The sequence below is a fragment of the Pseudopodoces humilis genome, chromosome 3 (genome assembly GCF_049639895.1).
Source record: "Pseudopodoces humilis isolate 2021_Gansu_Grassland_sample_001 chromosome 3, ASM4963989v1, whole genome shotgun sequence".
Taxonomy (NCBI): domain Eukaryota; kingdom Metazoa; phylum Chordata; class Aves; order Passeriformes; family Paridae; genus Pseudopodoces; species Pseudopodoces humilis.
Window position 1 is genome coordinate 11,118,403 of NC_142202.1, and position 20,015 is coordinate 11,138,417.

The 20,015-nt window shown below is 50.7% G+C and overlaps 1 protein-coding gene across 2 annotated transcripts in view; it reads right to left on the reverse strand.

Annotated features, from left to right (window-relative positions):
• PTK7 (protein tyrosine kinase 7 (inactive)) overlaps positions 1-20,015 on the reverse strand; it is a 35,073-nt gene that overhangs the window by 13,020 nt on the left and 2,038 nt on the right. The window lies entirely within an intron of this gene.

Sequence of the window (20,015 nt, forward strand, 5' to 3'; positions counted from 1 at the left end):
AGGATTATGTCTCTGACTCACCTCCACATCCCCAGCAACTACCCAGAGAAAGACTGGTGTGGAACAAGGATTATCTATGTGAATAAACACAGCAGCTGCTGGAACACATCACAAGAGGATGCAACAGGGACACCAAAAAATGTGCTGGTGACTCAGCCTGCTCGCAAGTAGAAGAGGAAACAACAAATTGCAGTAGTTGTCCTCAGGGTCTGGTAGTGCCCTGAGAGGCTGGAGGCATCTCTCCACAGAGATGGAAACCCCAGAGAGCCCTCCTTGACACACTAAACACCCACCCAAGAGCTCAGGGTCTTGGGGACAGAGCAGCCAGTGCTTCCCCAGGCAGTGCCTGGCACGCCTGCTGGAGGACCACGCTTGCACATTCCCAAATCTGGCTGCTGCCTGCCTCCAGGCAGCCGTGCAGGCGCTCCGCTCCGGTTACCAGCTGGAAAAGCAAGGGAAGCAAACAAAAGGCAATTCAGCACATGACGATGGCTCTTGGACTCTGTTACCAGCACCATGCTCTGCAGGGAAAGGGGCCAAGCCAGGCAGATTTCGAGCATCTTAGAATGAAGATGATCAAGAACATGGTCAAGAAAGTGTGCTCCCACCAATGCAAGAGAAACAGCTTCAGAGAGTGGCTGCCTGGACAAGTTATCCAAGTCCGGCTGAAAGGCAGCTCCTCTTTGGACACTCAGCCACATCTCCTACCTGGCGTCTGTATAAAAGCCTGGTGAAGGGATACAATTTGACATCACATCTCAGTCAGACAGAGCTAGGGATAAGGAATCCTTTTCCAAAAGACACCTTTGAAGACCACCAAATTCCAGAAAGCCACAGGAGCCCTTCCCATGCTGGAAAGCCTTTGGAACCTGCCACACAGCGCAGGGACCAAGGCAGTGCTGCTCATGGGCACCCCGGTGTCAGCCACACATTTCCTGCAGGGCTGGTCTGAGCTCCCCCACTCACAGCAGCAGCAGCAAGGCACAGACACAGGCACTCATACAGGGTTTTATACTGTCCCAAACACATCAGCCAGGAGCAAAGGCTGGATTTTGCAGTGACCTTTCTGTCACTGAATTCCCAACTGAATTTCCTCTGATCCCAGAGCTGTGAGCTCTGAATTTGGCTGTGCTGGCTTCTGCAGCAGAACAGCCAACTCCATGTGTATCTCTGCAACCTGATGATGGTCCCGTTTTCCTGGGTCTCATACTGAGCCAAGTCCCATCAACATGCTGTGCTCCAAGGGTCAGCATGTCCAGGAACTATCCCACTGTCTGTGACAGCTGTCTCATGAACCTGAGATGAAGGCATGCCTCAAGGTGATACAATGTGCAGGAATATGCATCCTATCTGATCTGTCTCATCCAGAGCACTCAGCAAGGCAGCAACCACCAACCTCACCCAAACACAGCAAGTGCTCAACAGCTCCAGAACATCAGGAGCTGAGCTCACGCCGGAACAGACTGCTGGGTCAGACAGGGAGGAGGAAAGGGGAACAGAACAGTCAAATCCACTCAGGTTTGAACCTACAGGACCCAGGTCTGTTGCTTTCCCCAGACATGCCTCAGAACACCAGGTGTATGTCCACCAAACCATACCTGTATGGTACAAAGCACAGGCCAAGTGGCAGCGTACACAAAGCTGGTGCAGTGGGTGGATTTGTCGTGCTCTTGGAGTGGCAGCCTACTGGTCATGCTAGTGCTGGAGTTTGTGATGAGACACCTCTCTCTGAAGGTGCAGACCATTAAGAGATTATGTTTTAAATTACATGCACTTCTAGCACTAAATCATTGGCATTACCAATGTAACACCAAAGAGCAAGAGAGCTGCTTTTACCCCATCACTGACGGCACAACTGCACTGTAGTCAGCACTGATCATCTGAGAGCTTTAGCTGCCTCATCACATGCATCCTGCTGCTTCAGCATGCCCTATGTCCATGCAGGAGAACAAGGCTCTGTGGACAGAGGACATGATGGTGGCTTGGCACAAGTCCCACATGGGAAGCAGGGATTTCACCAGATGTCAGGAAACACTAAGATCCAGCTCCATGGTGAAACAGAAGGATCTATTTATGTTGTTGCTTTCCATGCTGGGGAAACGGACACAACCATTTCAGCTCAAGCAAGATCCCTGTGATGACCACCTCATGTGCACAGGTGTCAAGGCAAACTTGGATAAGTAAATGTTAAAGTGCAGCGAGAGCACAAAGTTGTGTTTTGTTTTGACAATAACATCCAAGGTGCCATTGGTGAACTGGCTACACATGCTGGAAACCATTGTCCCGACCATGTACCACGTCTGGGCTGCAAGGAAAGACCAGGAGCAGCTGGGCGTGGTCCAGCCAGTTTTGGGGTGGCAGACATCAGAAGCACAGAGCTGGACACAGCTTTTCACAGTACTTCAATCCAGAGCACCAGGGCCCAGCGTTCGGAGATGGGAACTGCTGCACTTGCCTGGAGCAGCTGTACAGCCCTTGCCCAGGGAAAGGCTGCAGTCAGCAGGGTCCATGCATCCCTCCTCCACCTCCTGGGCTTTGGGACAGAGGCTCAAGGAAGCTGTGTAAGGAAAGGGCTATCGTGTGGGTAGCCAACAATCTCCACCTGTGCTGAATAAAGAAGAAAATTACTCTGTTCCACTCAGCAGCTGAAAGACCTCCCAGCTCTCCTCTGTAAGCCATGACCATGTGTGGCTCAGCCACTGGAAGCTACCCCAGAGGAGAGAGCAAAGGCAATCCCAGCTCAGACTGGACACCTTCCCAACAGCTTCTGCTGTGGTTTTGTGAGCTCATCTGGGCTGGGACACATGGCTGGGAGCTGCTGAACAAAGCAAAACGATTCCCTTAGTGAGAGTCACCTCAAAAACTATCCAGCAGTGCCACATCAGCCTTAGCAAGACCGAGCCAGTGCAGAGCTCTCCCCCAGCAACGCAGCTGGGCCAGCCACGGTCCTGCAAAGCCAACGCCAGCATGGAGCAGTCCCAAATGTGTGTGCTGGCCTCTGCATATTCATGTGACACGAGCCACCCCTGGCTGGGAGAAAAACAAACCCTCCACATGTGTTTCTGCCCTAAAACCGTCTCAAGTGTGGCTACAGAAAGCTTTTCAGGAAAGCTTCAGCCAGATTAGATAAACGTGTTTGAAATGCAGCACACTTGGAAACACCCAGTGGTGTGCTACCCAAAGGATACTTAATTGAAATGCAGAACCCTCCTGTCGAGGTAATAGATAAAGGTTAAGTGAATTCTTTAGGGAGGTTGAACTGGTACCTACAGGTCCTCAGGGTATCGTTCCCACACACCACAAAGCAAATCATCTGCAGGGAGGGGACATGGACTAGTAGGATGCACAAGGACAGAGAGAAGGCCCAGATCCCATCCTGGCTCTGAGATCATCCTTCTGGCAAAGATCTGAGTGCAGGAACACGGCATCATTCAGACAGTGGTACCCTCTGCTCAAAAATAATTTCATTTTTTTAAGGAGGCAAATAGCAGCTACCCAGGAAAAACAGTGACACTAATACATCTGCATTACCAGTTCTAGCTTCTAATGTGTATCTCAATTTACTTTTTTGTCTTGGGATGTCCCCAAGACTCAGCCATTGCTGGACTCCAGCCCGACCACATGCAGAGCGTTTCAGGGTGAAAAATAAAATCAACAAAGCCATATCCAGGACAGACATCTGAGCAACCCTATGAAGTCAATCACTGCTGTCTGAAGCTCTGCAGAGTAAGTTTTCAATCAAATGGGATCATCAGGAAGCAAAGGACTTTCCACACCTCTGGAAAACGAGACCCAACCCCATGGTAGACAATCCCCTCGAAGGCTGCCACAGCATTAGTGCAGTGATGTGGCAGCAGACTCAGCAGACTGGGAATGTCTTTGGGACCATTCTCCAGAGCTAGAAAAGTGAGATACATCAGTGTTGCTCCTTCATCAGCCAGAGCTGTAAGAAAATGCACCAAAATACTAATAATGATTTGGGGGAGCAATGGCAGTGCTGGGGGCTAGCAAAGGGATACCGGGGCTGAAGTTTTGGGGATCTCACATCCTTTTCCCACCTGGGTAGCACCAGGTTTGGTATATCCTAAACAGAGAGACATTGCAGGGCTCTGGGGGAAGGAGTTGGTGATTGCCCAGCCCTATGTCACAATGCTCACCCTCTGAGGCTGGACACTGTCCCCCCACTTAGTGCCACGGACATAGCTGGGCAACAGGCTCCAACCTCACGGATTGCAGACCTTTCATGGGGTGCTGAGCTTTGGATGAAAGCCAGAAATTGTGTGGGGTGGCAGGTCTCACCCTTGGGAGACCAGCCTTCTCTAAGGCTATATTTACGGTTGCAGCCAACAAGAGGATTTGCAGTCCTGGCACAGCCTGGACACACCTAGCACTGAAGGCACCCCACTTTCTGCACAACACAAGAGGCCTGAGAGCACCAGAGATGCTGCCTGCTGAGCCCCTGCCACGGCACCAACCCCAAACCTTCATGGTCATCTTCCAACTGCAAGAACATGGGGCAACACTACAAGCCAGGCCTCCAGCCAAGCTGGGTTGCCCATTCACTGCTATAATGCCTCAGTGCCAGTTCCATAGGCTCACCTGGGGACACTCCAGTAGCCCAACATCATCTGGGTACTGCAGAGCAACTGTGCAAGCTGGGGAGACCAGGCAGCACATCTCCTGCCCTGCTTGACAGGCCAGGCTGCCTACATCTTGAAACAATCTGAAAATCATGGTCTTCTTGCCTAACGACATCGCTTGGGAATGCAGCCTCAACCACAAAGCCTTCAGCTGCTGCACAGCCTCAGATTCCTGCTGAGTCCACAGTCACCTCTCTCACCTATGGCCTGGCTGGGGAAGAGACAGGCAAGGCAGCTGGAAGCACAACGCAGTGCTCCACATCCCCAGCCCTGTGGGAGATCCATGCTTCCATCGACCCCAAAGTGCCCACATCCAGGCTCCTCAGCACCAGCTCCTCCAAACTAAAAGAGCTCTGGACAAAGGACAGAAAGGGAAAAGGAAAGGATCCATTCCACTCCGTAACCAAGAGTTTACCAATCTCTGGGACACCACAGGATATGAGTAATCCCAAAGCTGATTGCAACCAAACAAGGTACTAAAAGCATGGGAATGGGATTCAGGAGAGGGCTTTTTGCAAGCACAACGTTTCCTGGTTTGGAAAGCAAGCCCAGCTCTGTGGTGCTTCTGCAGCTTGTAGCCCAGTCCCATGCTCCAGCCAGGCCCCAGGAGCATTATTCTGCAGACTTGCTTCCAGGAGCACTTCAGCAGAATTCACCCTGGGTCAGCTCAGCCAGATGTGCAAGCCAATTCCTTTAATGCTCTGCACCTGGAACAGCAGTTTAGAGGATCTGCAATTCATCTCCAGTGCCCAGGACAGCAAAGCCCAGAGCACCCAAACTGCATCCATCCTTTCTCCTCAAGAGGGAACCATCCTCTTCCTCTTCTTCCCTGCCAGCAGGAGGCTTCAGACCTACCCCAGCTATGGAGGGGCACAACTTGGCTTAGAGGAAACAAAACTAAAACCCAGAAGCACCAGGATGCGATGGAAGCAGCCAGCTGCAAAAACTGGCCTAGCCAGCTGTTTTGGCATAGGACATGACTGGCCAGCATCTGTTTGGCCTCTCAAAGCAGAGTGGACCTCACATACTCCCATGCTAGAACATGGAGCTCACAGCTGCCCCAGCTCCATCACGGAGCCACCTCTTCCTGGGGCTGCACAACAAGCATGGAAGTCACAGACCTGATGTGGGAACTGAATGCATTTACACCACCAGCTCAGCACTGAAGGAGACAGAGAGCTTTGTAACACACTGCTAAGCATTTGTTCCCTGTCCATCTTCACTAATACTTAGCAAAGATGCTGTGTTCCCTGGGAAGGCACTGCTGCAGCACACAGGTGGGAAATCTGCTCTCCCTGGCTCCCCAAACCTGCAGGGCCCTTTGCAGCACCCCAAGAGCACAGCACTTCCCTAAGGGAAGGCCCTGGGCACCTTGCAGCAACCACACAATGCACCCTCCTGCAGAATGGAGTCCAGGATACAGCTGGGAGAGAGCAAGCTGACCTGACCAGAGATGCCCAAGTCTCCACCACTAACTTGAGGTGAACAGCAGGAGTGGCATAAATCTAACCCCAGGCAGCAGCACTTCAGACTCAGACTGAAAGACCAGGATTAAGAGACCCTTTCACCACTTTTTAACTCAGCTATCAACTCTGGATGTGTCAGCTAATTAACAAAACTCAGCAAAACAAGGTGGCAGTGACAGCTTTTATCCCCCTTGGAATCCATTCCCAATACATGACCACCCCACCACATCCGCACTGTCACCTTTATGCTTCTGCCCCTGCCACTGCTCAGACCACTGGAGAAACAAAGCCCCTGCAATTTATCCAGCAGCAATACAGGCTATTACTCCTTGAGGAGAAACCACTAAGGAAAAGGAGGATTTGGATGAGCTAATGCACTCACATTGCAGTGCCGCACTCGCTCCCAGCTCCATAAACCTCTAACAAGGCAAGGCAGACACAGCAGAGCTGCCTTTGCACCCCTCAACAGCCTGTTTAGCTGCTGCTAACCCCAAGCAAAACCAACAAACCAGAACCACAGCTTGGAGGGTAACTTGGCTCCCTGCAAGCCCAGGGGCAGAGCTAAGGGCCACAAGAAAGAAAGTCCCCAAAAGAAAAGAGCAGAAGAGACTGAGAAGCTCACACTCAGGTCCCATGTTGCAAACACAAGACTGATTTATCATCTCTTCTCTGAGAAATACACTGGGCCACAGAAGAAATCTGGTGTCAGAGGCAACCTATAGGCATATTTTCATGAAAGACCATGACCTGTGCTCCATCCCAAGCCCACAAAAAGCACAGCAGGGATGGTGTTAGGGGTTGTGGTCCTGGCCTCTCACAGGTTTCAGTATCACTCTCCCAGAAAGCGTTATCAAACAGGTCTTGTCTTTAGGAGAAATTTAAACATCATTGACTTCAGGCAGCAATTATTTCAGTTGCCAAGTCCTTGGGAATGGCTCCAGCACTTGGGCTTTGCTTTTAGTCACTCTTGGATCAAAGAGCAGCAAACTTTGCGTTCAAGCCCTGCTTGCTTCCAAAGGCTGGGCAATGAAATCACTGAGCTAGAGCATCCCAGACTTGCTAGTCCAGAGGACTTGCTGAGCCCTCTGTCAGAACAAGGCTCCAGTGCCTGCAGGCAGGTTTAACTCCTCCTGTTCTGTGTGTGCACTGCTCAGCAGCAGCTCAGCCCATGCAGGCTTGGCAGCACTTCCTACACTCAAGACACTGAAGTGCTGCTAATGCTCAGGACTGCAACTCTCCCCCGACAGTCTTTTCTTCCTGCTACAGCTTGCACAGCCTCTCTGCCCACATGATACCTAGGACCCAATGGGATTGACATATCTCTCCTGTTCTCCTTCATCCCCATCCACAATTGTTATCCTAAGCTATTAGCAGCACTTCGCTCGCCTGCAGCACCTGGGCTCCTTCCAACCCAGCCTTCACTGCAAACAGCCACATCTCCAGAGCAACAAGACAGCCCTCTGCAGAGCAGGAGAGCCACAAAAAGCAGCAGGCAGTAAAACCACTCACCTGGCCTCACGTCCTGTCCTCTCTGCCACCACTAGATCAGCCAAGCACTTTGTACCTTGATTCCATCTTCTGCTCCCCATCCTTGGGACACAGGCTGCCACAGAGCAAGCAGTGCACGCCGGCATCTGCTCTTTGTCCCTGCGAGGCTCTCAGCGAGCTCAGGGCCCCATACAGACCTCCCATTCATGTCTCAAGCAAGCCATGTGTTTCCTGGCACAGTTCATTATGAACACGCTCATATAAAAGCAGATTTTTGGCATGCCAGAACAGGGAACAACACACGGGTCAGCTTTTCCTCCCCTCCTGGTCACAAACAGAGCCACAGAAGGCTCGCTTGCACCAGCTGAAGCCATAGAAGCAAGCAAGGAAAATCATGAATGCTCAGTAACATGAGCAACCCCCCCCTGCCTCCCAGGCTGGCCCCTACAGCCACATAAAGCAGCTGCTGGGAGCTTGCCTGCTCCACACACAGCCTCTTCCACTGCTTAGCAGATACCGCCGGAACGGCGGCCAAGCCAAACACCCAGAGATATTTGCATCTCCAAATTATTTCCAGCCAGCGTGTTCCTCCATGCAAGAGGTTCCAGTCGAGAAAGCCTCTCAGATGGGTAGAGCTGCAATAAACCACCAGGCCAGATGGAAATGGTTTGATTCAGGCAAGGAGCTCTGAACACAGCTAGCAGCCCAACATCTGGAAAGTCTTTGGGCACTCATCTTATAAGGTTTTTCAAAACGACATCTTTTCCTGTTCCAGTTAAAGTAAAATCAAAAACTCACTCTGCACCAGGAAAGCAACCGTGGGCACAAAGCAGCATTTCCAAGAAATGCACTCTGCTAGAGTGGCTTTGGCTTCATGAGGCAGGAGAAACTGGACCAGTACCTAGGAGCCCCAGGTCATACTGGGGTGGATCTAGACGATTTGGAACTTGGGAAAATATAATCTATTTGCCCCTATGCCTGACCACGCGTCTGGATCCACCAGCCCTGCTGGGAGAATGTGGGTCTGCTCAGATGACCACTGAACATCTGCCTTTGTGGAGTTCACTCCAGATTTGCAAGAGACACAATGCCTGCACACCACCACTGAGCTCGCTCCAGGTGGCCCACAGCACCTCTCTCTACTGATTTCTGTGAGGAGCACAACCAAGCAAATACTGAGAAGCCAATTCTGCCCTTTAAACAAGGCTTTAGAATGAGGAGGGGAGGGGGGGGGGGGGGGGAAGGGAAAAAGCAACTCCCATTAGCCTCCCAAAAACTGTTCAGAGAGGCTGCAAACTATGGGGTATCCCTTCCCTTCCAGGCCCAGGATCACATACATGGGAACGGCCAAGCCCAGTTTCTGAGCAATTGTCACAAGAAAACAGCACAAAGCCACTGGTGTTTAAGCACTGTGAATCAATTGCTGGAGCAGATGCTAAGGCAGCGCTGCCAGTGATGTGCTGGGGTAGAGCTGTGCCCTGGGAAGAGCTCACTGCCACACACAGCAGGACAGCCCCATCCCAAGGCAGGCAGGTACTGCTCACACTTCTGCTGCAGGAGAAAAGGCCATTAGAACTCAGCACAAGGACATTGAGCCCAAGAATCCAGCTGCAGACTCCTGACAGCTGTCAGCATAGCCAGGCTATCCTGGCACTGACCTCACTCACTTGCCAAATTCAAACTAGTTTGGGGCTTCCCTGCCTTTGTTCCTCATGCTGCCCTTCCTACTTTCCCAGTCCAAACCCTCTGAATCCCCATCCCCTCCCCAGCCACATATCCCACAGGCTTGCTTCTTCCAAGAGCATCCCAAGCTCAGGTTCCTAACTGCCATAGGAGCCCCCTGCCTTCACCTTTACACCAGCAGTGAGCAGAGACCCTGCCTTCCTGTATGCCCAAAGCCAAAACAAAGCAGCAGAATGTGCTGATACCCTCTGAAGGCAGGGACAGGTGGGTGGGGAGTGAAGAAAGAACTAGCTGCTGCTCTGGAAATGAACAAGAACAGCAAAGAGGGGTGCTACTCTGCAGCCACAATGAGATGGGAGTATTTCAGGAGGTTCCTACTCATTCCCAAGCCAAGCAGGGCTGATGCCAACCAACACCCCAAGGCAAGCTGGCCTGATCTGGTGGGGCAGACACCATGTTGCACAGTTTGTCCCCAGGGCTGTGGGATGTGCTAGTGGTCTTTATGGAGAATGTGTCTGAGCTGAACTGAGCTTTGCCCCAAAGTTTCTCCCAACATCTCAGCACCTTGCTCAAACAGAAAAAAGCTGGAGCAAGAGAGGGAACTCCCCATGGCAGCCAAGCTCCTTGGCTCCCTGAAACTGCTGGGGCTGTTGAACCAGAACAACTGGCCTTGGAGCTGCAGGAGTTGCCTGTCTGCCCTGGGCATTGTCAGAGCACTGACACCGCTCTGAGCCACGCTCTGCTGCGCCCGGGCACCTGGCACCTGCTGCAAGAGGGGCCACGGGCATCTCCAGAGGACACTGCACCATGGAAAGAATGCCATTCTTTTGGGTCACTGTGTGGCCCCAGGCCCCTAAGGGAAGTCCAGATACCCTTTCTGAGCAGCCAGCCCAGAGAACCAGCCCAAGCCACGAATGCAGCGCTGCAGTCACAGAGCTGGGAGAGGAACAGGGCAGAGTCAGCAGCCAGATCACTGCTTCTCCTGCCCGAACACTCAGGGCACAGCTGTGTGCTGGCAGCACCACTTGGCCCCTGGCCCGTGGAAAAGGAAGCTTTGGCTGAGCAAGTGCACCCATACCCACTTGCTGGGCATCACAGGCAGTGGTGGCCATGGGACTCCCAGGCCAACATCTTCACAGCAGATCAACAGAGACAGAGGAACAAGAGAGACTGGAGACCTCAAGCCCAGCACAGGAGACAGGAATCCTGCTGGCTCAATTAAACCATCTTTAATGGGGCATCAGCCAAAGGCTCCTGAGCAGACACTGCCAAGCCCCGGTGAGAAACACAAATGTTTCAAGGGCAACTCAGCACCACTGACAGACTTGCTGCACCCACCGGTCTTGCCAACCAACTCTCCCAGGCTTGTTCTGAGCCCTTGAGCAATTCCCTGCTTTCCTCATAAACACCTGATGTCTGCTGCTGGCAGGAGACACAGTGATCTGAAGGCTAAGCTCTCTGGCCAGCAGAGCAGAGGTATTGTACTTTTCTCCCACTAAAGGTAACATGGTACAAAGATGCCAAGTGGAACCAGGATGAGCCACGTGCTTCCTGTGCAGTGGCATGGAGAATGAGTGGCACGGAGTGAGAATGAAAATGTCTTTACTAAGCAAAACCTGTGTTGGTAGAGGGGAGCCCAGGTGGTGTTGAACAGGCAGGCAGGTCCTGCCAGCTGGGAAGAGCTGTGACAGAGCTGGCTCATCACTCCTTACCCCGGGGCTGGAGGCAAGGCCCAGTGGCAGTCAGGCCACATCACTGCACCCACAGGGTCTGTGTGGCTCAGAGCTCATCCCATGGCAGCTGGGGCCAGCACCTCCAGCTCTTGCCAATCCATCTAAACATCCTTGCACTCAGGCTGAGGGCCAAAGGCTGACGTTGTTCCTGTCATCCCAAGCCCAGCCAAGAGGGATTCCCCCATAGCAGCACTGTGTGTGCGGATGGAGCTCCTGGCCAGAGCTCCACGTTTTTCCTGTTCCAGCTGAAACACCGTTCCAGATGACGGGAAAAAACAGAAGAAGCTCCATAAAACTGTCTGGTACTTCCCTTCAGCAAACAGGAGCCCCAGCCAGCCGCTGCAGAGAATGGAGGCTCAGGCTGTAAAGACAAAAGGGTATGGGGGTGGGGGTGGGAAGAGGCCAGGGCGAGGGAAGCAGCGCAAGGAGGAGCAGCATGGCTGCTCAGAGGCCCGCAAGCAAAGCCAGCTGCTTCAGCAGCGCACCATCGGAGACAGAGCTGCTGCTCAGAGCCAGCTCCTGTCCATGCAGCCAGGTCATCAAGGCTGCACTGGGCATGGAGCACTCCAGCCAGAAAGCCCTCCCTGCCCTCCCCCAGCACTCTTGGAGAATGAAGCTCATTTGCCACTGAAAGTGCATGAGCGAGCTGTTCCTCTGCATGCTGCCACCAAACACACTGGAAGGGAGAAAACATCCCCAGTACCACCCAAACCTGTGCTTCCCTTTGGATACACTTGGCCTGGACATCTTGCAAATCTTGTTTGCTCAGGGGGCCAAGTGAGAGGGCTACAGCCTTACCCAGCAGACCCCAAAACATAGCTCACCAGCAAACTCACAAACACCCTGAGAGCTACAGAGCAAGGCCAGCAGCTGTAGCAGCAATGAGAGGACAGAAGTTGCAGTCAAAAATCCACATCTACACTACTGCAAATACTCCATTTTGCTGACAGCTGTATGTTTACACCATCTGTATGGACTTCAAGCCCACCCATAAGCAACTTGCTGGTCCCAAACAGGACTCTACGAGCTGGGGACAAAAGGACAGCTGCGCTTCTGAGCCTTGCGTGCAGGGAAACAGACAGGGAGCTTATTTATAACCCAAGCTCTGCTCTAGGATAAATATTTTAAATCTCTCTCCAGGTCACGTCAGTATATTTGCAGCTAAGTTTCCCTTAGTTATATGCCTGTAGAGACTCAGATGGATTTGCCATGAAGATCCAGCTGGCCAAGCTCTCCAGACAGCTTACAGCTCATGAGAGAAATGGTTCATCCAGTGCCATGGTCTTGAAAACTACACCCAGGCTCTGGCAGCTGCTGCAGGGATTCAGTTGTGTTCTCCTTCCTGCTGCTGCCTCTGTATAGCCCACCCACAAGCATGCACCCAGCTACTCTGCCTTCCCAGGAACAAGGAGAAGTCATGGGGACTGGGAAATGCCACCATACAACACTAGATCAGGGGCAATCCTACTGCTGGGCTCCCCACAGAGCACAGCTGTGTTGTGGGTCTCACTCGAGGTGAGTCTCTGGAGCATCCTGCTTCACCACTTAGTTTACCAAAGGTTTAACCTGCTTGCTCCCCTCCTACAGGAAGGAAAGAAGCTCCCACGAGAGGCAATCACTTTTCCTAGCAGCCACCACAGTGCTGCAAAGTAAAAATGGCTGCAAAAAGGCACTGAGGAGACATCTGAAATAGGCCTCACTGCATTATCTGCATTGGTGCCTCTTTTATTTATATGGGCTCTGCAAAGTTGAGTTTCGACCTCTGGTTGCCTCTGAAGCTTGAGGAGGATGGACTGGTTGCCCAGGGCTTCCTGCTGGGTTCACAGGATTTCTGTGCCAACCCTCACAAGTGTTTCAGGAATCCACGTTTATGAACATTGCCTGCTGCATGCCACACGCCCATTTTCCTTCCATGTGGCACTGGCTTCTTTCTGGCTACAAAGCACCATCCACAACTCCCCATATCTGTCTCTCACGTCTGTAGCTATGTCCTACAGGTCTGCAGTTCTCTCCTAGTTCCTCTCTTTTCATTGCTAGAAAGCTGAAGATCAGCCCCCTTTCAAAATCATCATTTATGACTGTGCAGGGAAGCAATGTTGTCCAGGACTCACCTCCTGGGAAAAACATCACCATGGAGGCTGGACCTGCAGTATCACCTCTGAAAGCAAAGAGGGCACAGAAAAGAACAGTTCCTTGTTTATTTTCATTAAAGCCATTTATGAATCTATATTAAAAGCCACAAAAATAGGAAAGCAGATGGAGAAGCTAATATTTTTTCTGCTCATGCAATATTAATTAAGAGGTAGCTTCTCTATGAGACATTGCTACATTATCTCAGATAAAAATAGAAAAAAGTCATTGAGTGGGAAGAATATGAAGCAGGGCACTTTCTGGAATATTTTACAAATCGATAACTAGGCAGAATGTTTGCTACAGATAAATCTAATGCAGAGCGCCAGTGTCAAATTAAAGAAAAGCTTGGCTATAACAGACTCACTGGGACAGAAATTCATACTAACCAGATCTCCTAGAAAAGTAAGTGCTTTTCTCCATAGCAGCAGAAAAGTTTATTTCCAATACATCTAAATAACCAATAGTTCTTACTGGACAGTCACAAAGCCACCAGTGCAAAGAGCACCTGGACATCCTAAGCAACCAAATGCCAAGGAAGCACACAAACAGTGGCAACAGACACTCAACAGCCAGATCCTGGAGAGCAAGAAGCTGTGCTGAGATACCTGCAGGTGCCTGGCTGCTCAGTGTGGCCATTTAGCAACCCAGGTACAGTGGATTGCCCCATCAAACCCATGGCAGGCCTTTGTCTGCAGGAATGCATCTCCAGTCACTGAGAGGCAGGCCAAAATCCCAGCAAGGCCACAGAAACAAAACATGATGGTGAAGGATGCCCAGTATGACAGTCTTTGTTGTTTCCTTGACAAAAGCCATTCAGATTAATGCTTTCTGCTTCAGACCACATGGCTTTGAGACTTTTCTTCAGCTGAGCATAAGAATCTTTATCCAGAAAGTCTCATGATTTCCAAGGACCACCTGAATGTGTCAGCAGCCCTCCCCAGCTCTGCTCTGATTTCTCATCACCTGCTGTGAACTGGAAGCCTGGCTCAAGGAGACAAAGGCAATCTCAAGATGGCAGGAGGAAGCCACAGCCACACCTGGGAAAACAGCAGTGCCCAGAGGCAGGCACTGGAGAGAAACCAAGCAACAGCAAAGTCTGAGAAGGGGGCGTGTGGCATGCCATGGCGGGTCTGGATACAGAAGAGGAATCAGGAAGAGGTGGAGATAGGAGGCACAACTGGAAAAGGAGCAACTGCACTTGAGCCAGAAAAAGGCAGCAAGACAGAGACAGGGCAGGGGCAGGAGGGTCAGTGCTGGCAAGGGCCCAGCAAGCAGCTCCTCCACTTACACAGGCTGCAAGCACACACACAACATGCAGGGAGAGCCATCAGGAGTTAACTCGAAAGAGGAAAAAAATAATCTGACGTGTTGCCTTTGTCGCTCAGCTTTTGCTTGGAATATGGTGGAGAAAGAACTGCTTGAACCTAGTTGGAAAAAGGAATGACAGGATCTCACTGCTACAGGAACTGGCCACTCCCATAGCACCTGCCAGGTGCTCAGATGTGTGCCAGGTTCTTGGTGTTTACAGCAGGCCATATGGATGGATAGGAACAAAGAACATCAAGTAACTCATGAGAAGCTTTGGATTTTTTTCTTCCAGGACAATTTACACAATTCTTGCAACTGCTGGAAGAGACTTTTGGCATTGGTACCTCTGCAATGGCAACTTCATAACTTGACCTCAGCAGCACAAACCCATCTATGCTCTCACGATCGGTTAAGGAGAACTGGATGCACTGCCCTTTGTGGTACCCAACAAGGCTATCTGGTTTTCTTCTCTGGTCTTGTCTTTGCTAGGAAAGACAAAATCCATAATCTTTTCTCTCATGAATGCTTCCCAGTGATCCAGGCACTGCCAGCGACCTCAACAGAGCCAGCAGCACGGAGCAGCTCCGTGCCACACGAGAGCTGGGCTGCCCCAGCAGAGCCGGGACACACACCAAGGCACGCTGCAGTGGAGAGCAATAAAGGCACTTGCAAGCCGCAGCTTGTCCTGCCCTTAACCATTTGGACAGCCACTGCATGGTTTGAATCAAAGGCTTCCTTTGTGCTCCCAAAGAAGCCAATGAGCAACTGCGAGGAGGAGAGCGTTTATGGCAGGTCTTAAGCAATACTGTGCCTATCTTGTGCCAGCATCACTCACAGAAAGGACAGCCCCCCTAGAGCTGCCCAGAGGCACACGAGCCTCCCTTCTGCAGCCAGAATGGGACTTGGCCTCCACATGCCATGGTTCTGGGGACAGACCCATCTGGCTTTCTCCTGGAGTGACGGAGGACAGAGCCAACCTGCTGGTCTGCCCAAATCGACAGCAGTAGGGCGCAGTCTTGGCTGCTCTTCAGGGCGGCCTGAGCTGCATCAAAGTGTAAAATCTTGCTGCTGGGACAAACCTCATTTCACAACAGCAGAAAAGTTACAAAGCCTTTTATCTTAGAGCTACAAACATCTTGGGCATTAGCACCAAGGTCTGAGCACAGCGCTCACGGACACCGCTGTCTTACAGGACAGAAGTCACCTAGGAACTGAACACAGGTCAACCAGGGACTGAAACACAAAGAGCCTTGTAATCCTCACTCACTTAAACCCCAGCCCCTTTCTGCATCGGATCCCAGCACAGACAGCAATCCCACGTCATTGCTTTCTCCCAGCATGCAACGAGAGGGAAGGTTCATGCCCTGAAATCAAATGTGTCCCATCACCTTCCAGACAGGAATCTGCTCGTATCAGTTTTCTTCATTCATCATCCTGCACAATACGACCATCAATCCCAGCCATCCCAGCCTCACAGAGGTGCAGACCACCTGACAGTGGTGGATTCAATCCATGCACGCTCAGGGGCCCTGTGCACACTCCAGTTCACAGATGCCAAAATTCCTGCCTGCTCTGTTCAAGTGAGAGCCTAATTTGACAAGGAAAAGACAGGCCATTGGTATCCCTCTGGCAAGCACCATCTCACAGGAGGAATCATCAGTTAAAACCAGCCATGCCTCCTCTCCTGACACACACAACCTGTGCAGGGACACAGGAGCTCACGAGTGCTCCTCACTGTTCTGTCCTGAATTCCACAGCTGGACCTGGATGGTTTTCATTCGGCTCTCAGGGGCACCTGAACACCTCAGCATTCATCTGTTCACTACCAGCAGAAATGTTTTAATTACAACATGGGCCTTGCCTGGATGGCACTGACAATTTTTAAGGATTAGAATGCATCTTCACAAGACGCCCCTGCAGAAAAATTTCAGAAGGTCAAAATCAGAGAATAGAGGATGGCTTTTTGAAAGCTGATCAAATAAAAGGAGCAGCCCCAGGCAGCAACAGTCTGCAAAGAGTATCAAAATAGCACCCACTCATCAACTTTCCCAAACTGCTAAGACAAGCAAGCTTGGGAAAATTCAGAGCTGGGCAGGCACACCAAAACTCCTCATCCCAGGCACACAGACCAGGCTTTCAGAAACTTGCAAACCACTCTGAAGTCCCCCCCTTGCCTCTCTCTTTGCTGGTCAGACAGCGTGTATTAGTTATCTCTCAAAGCACAGGTAAGCCATCTATTCTGTGACCAGACAGAGACTGCTTCCCTGAGAAAGACAAGGCTTAAGTTAAGACTAGAAGTACTGTACAGGTAGGCCTTTTAAACTCAGGGAAAACATTTCTGTATGAAGTTTAAAAAAGAGCTGGCAAGAGTGAGAAACTGAGCCGAAGCAGCAGTCAATGAAAAGCACATGCACTGCAGACCTGGCTGCCAACACAAATTGATGCTTTGAAACAAAGACCACTTGTGTTTTGGCTTGAAGATCTTCCACAGCTACTCAGCAAGAGCCACACAGATTAAACGGAGACACAGGTAAACAGAACACTGCTTACTACCAAGTATTTCCCTGCAACAAAGGAATGACCAGAAATGGAGTCCTTGCCTTGACTGGGTGGCATGGGTTCATCCTCACTGTGTTGCAATGAGCAAAGGCAGAGGCAGTAGGAAACACTGGACAAACCTATTCAACCTCTATTCAAGCAGCACCTGGATCCAGAGCCTGGACCTGGAGAGCTGCAACTGCTTAAAACACTGAATATGCCTCCAACCTTGAGAGCCCACAGGAGCTTCACTAAAACCAGCCTTTACCCATTTCCAGAGGAGATCCCTAACAACTGTTCTTCCAGTTCTTCGCTCCCTGAGACTATGGACACCTGTGTGCCTCCTGCAAAGCAAGATTCTGGTCTCGTTCCCAAACCAACCTACATCCATATAAAGATATGCCTTGCAAGCCTCTTTTCTTTCCTACTGCCTGCACAGTGATATATTCAGAAGGCATAGGAAGAGTGAAACAGGAGATGGTCTTCTCCCCAAAGATGATCCTTCCTTCAGTCTGGTCCTTTTTTAGGCACACCACCTGTCCTTTCTAAACCAAACTGCAAAATCAACAGTTGTCATTTCAATGCAAAGGTGGATTTGCTGGTCCTGTGTGATTTCAGAGGTGACCTGACACAGCTCCTTCCCGTAACACCCAACAGCAGTGCAGGAGAACAGCCACTGTGATAGGCAAGGAAAAGGAAAGAGCTGACAGCCCATCAACACAGCACAGCAGATCCTGACAGGGATGGATAAAAGAGGTGGAAGTACAGGACTCTGAACAGGCCATATCCTCCAGAATCAAAAATCTGTGTGTTTGCTTCCATATGCTGTGGTTCAGTGGTGTTGGGATCAGGAAGAAAGCAAAAAAGTTTCTAGAAGACCCCAGGCCCCCTCACCTCATTAGCAACTCCCTCTGAACAACCTCCCTAAAAACCAGAGCCCAACATTTCTGGACCGCTGAAAGCTCACAGGGACATCAGGAACAAGACGTGAACCACATGTAGAGCCTCCAAACCATGACAAAGCCCAGGGAATGGCCACTGCTCTGGCAGCAGCCCCATGAAAAGCCTGAAAACCTGCAGCATGCCCACCCCTTCCTCATCAGGTCTCCCCCCGAGAACAAATCCTTCCGCGTCCAGCAGTGTGATTGCTTCTTTCAGGCAAGGCAGCACACAAGGTATGCTACAGGCACAGCACAGCCCTTTAACCCCTCTGTGCAATACATCTGCTCTTCCAACAGACTAAAAGCATTTATAAGTAGCTCTCCCAATATCTTCCAGGCAAGGAGTAAGACATGGAATCAGGCCACCCACCTTGGCACCTCTGCCATGCAGAAACACCCTGAGCCCAGGAAACAACATGTTACCAACTGTCAGATTATCATTTCTCCATCTGTCTTCCTCCTCTTCTCACAGACACAGTTGATTTCTTATAAGGGTAGAAGACACTACAGTTGCCCTTCTCCCACCTCAGACACTATCAGCCTTCTCCAGCAGGTACTGCCATGCCAAAGGTGGGGCTGCCTCTTTTCCTTACACAGCAAAATGCACTGTGCTGGTTCATCACAGCCTTCGCAAACCCCACCAAACCCAAAGCTAACACCCTGTGCAACTTAAACCTCATCAAGAATGCTCCTGAACATCTGCCAAGCATCTTGTTAGTCTCGCTGCCTTCCAGGCCTCCAAAGAGCTGCCTGTCCCAGCCCATGAGACCAACACTTGATGTTAGGAGAATGAGAACTGTTCCTTGGGGTCTGGACAAACAATTGCATGTCCTCCAATCTCAGGGGAATTTCCCTCCGAACACCACAGCGGCAACTGCCTTCACAAAGAGCACGTTTGTACCCAGGTCTGTCCACTTCTAAATAAGCATTTGTTCCAAGTTCCCAAATATCGAAAGCAGTGGAAACACCCACTGCTTATGTGAAATATTTTGCATTCCAGGCCTGAGAGGTATGCTTGAAAATGTTCAGAGAGGAAAGAGTGTTTATTCACTGGGAAGAGGTGTACTAGGTCCTGCTATTTACTTTAGTCCACGTGTGCTTGCTGGAATACAGCTTTGATCTTTGCAACTTAAATAGCAGATTAATTGAACTGAAGGCAAGAAAAATGTTAGTGTAAAGATCCTCTAGTAAATACCTGTAACCAGGCCTCACAGCCTTCAGATCTTTTTGAAGTGCCTTAACACTTACAGCCAAACTGGCCCTTCCGTTCTTGTCCATTGCGTCAAGGTGAGGCTCTTCTCTTCCTACCCCTTTCCTACCTTCTTCCCTCCATTCCCTTTGAGTTCCATGGCTTTTAGAGGAAAAGCAGCCCACCTTCCCAGGACACTCATGCCTATCTGCTTGGATGCACCATGAACCAGCCTTTGGCCAAACAAGGTGAGACCTACTATCTGAGCAATTAGCAGATGTGAGCTGCCATTCCCTCACCTCCCTTGAACAAGAGGGCCGCAGCAGACTTGAAGGAAACATGCTCCCATCAGCAAGAACATTTGTCACCCAGCAGGCAACTAAACACAGGTGCTTGTTGAAGTTTAAACATCTGCCCATCTCCCTTTAGAAGATGGTCTCATTCCAGGTCAATTAAGAGCTCAGAACACATCTTTAAGGGATCTTTAAAGAGGACAGCCCCCTGAACAGTGCTGGTTCACAGTGGTGCTGGACCCCACTGTGCAGACAAAGAAGTGCCTATGGCCACAGCTGTGTCATTTCCATGCCTTTGAAGCTCCTGCCACTTCAAGGTTCCAGCCTGCCCAGAGCACTGTCTGAACACAGTCAAGTCCCAAGGGGACAAGATCAAAATTTCTGTTTTCAGAAATTTTCTTCTTTAAGACCAGGCTTGCTAGGAAGCATGAGAAAAGCACTGCCATACAGAAACACAGAGCTCAACACAGAACATGGAGGCATTTGCAGGACAAAATTGACCTTTTGGGTTTTTGGGTTTTGTTTTTTTTTTTTTGCTTTAAAGGAAAGTTGACTCAGCAAATATTTTCTCTGCTAGCATTTCAACCACATGTTCCAGCAGAA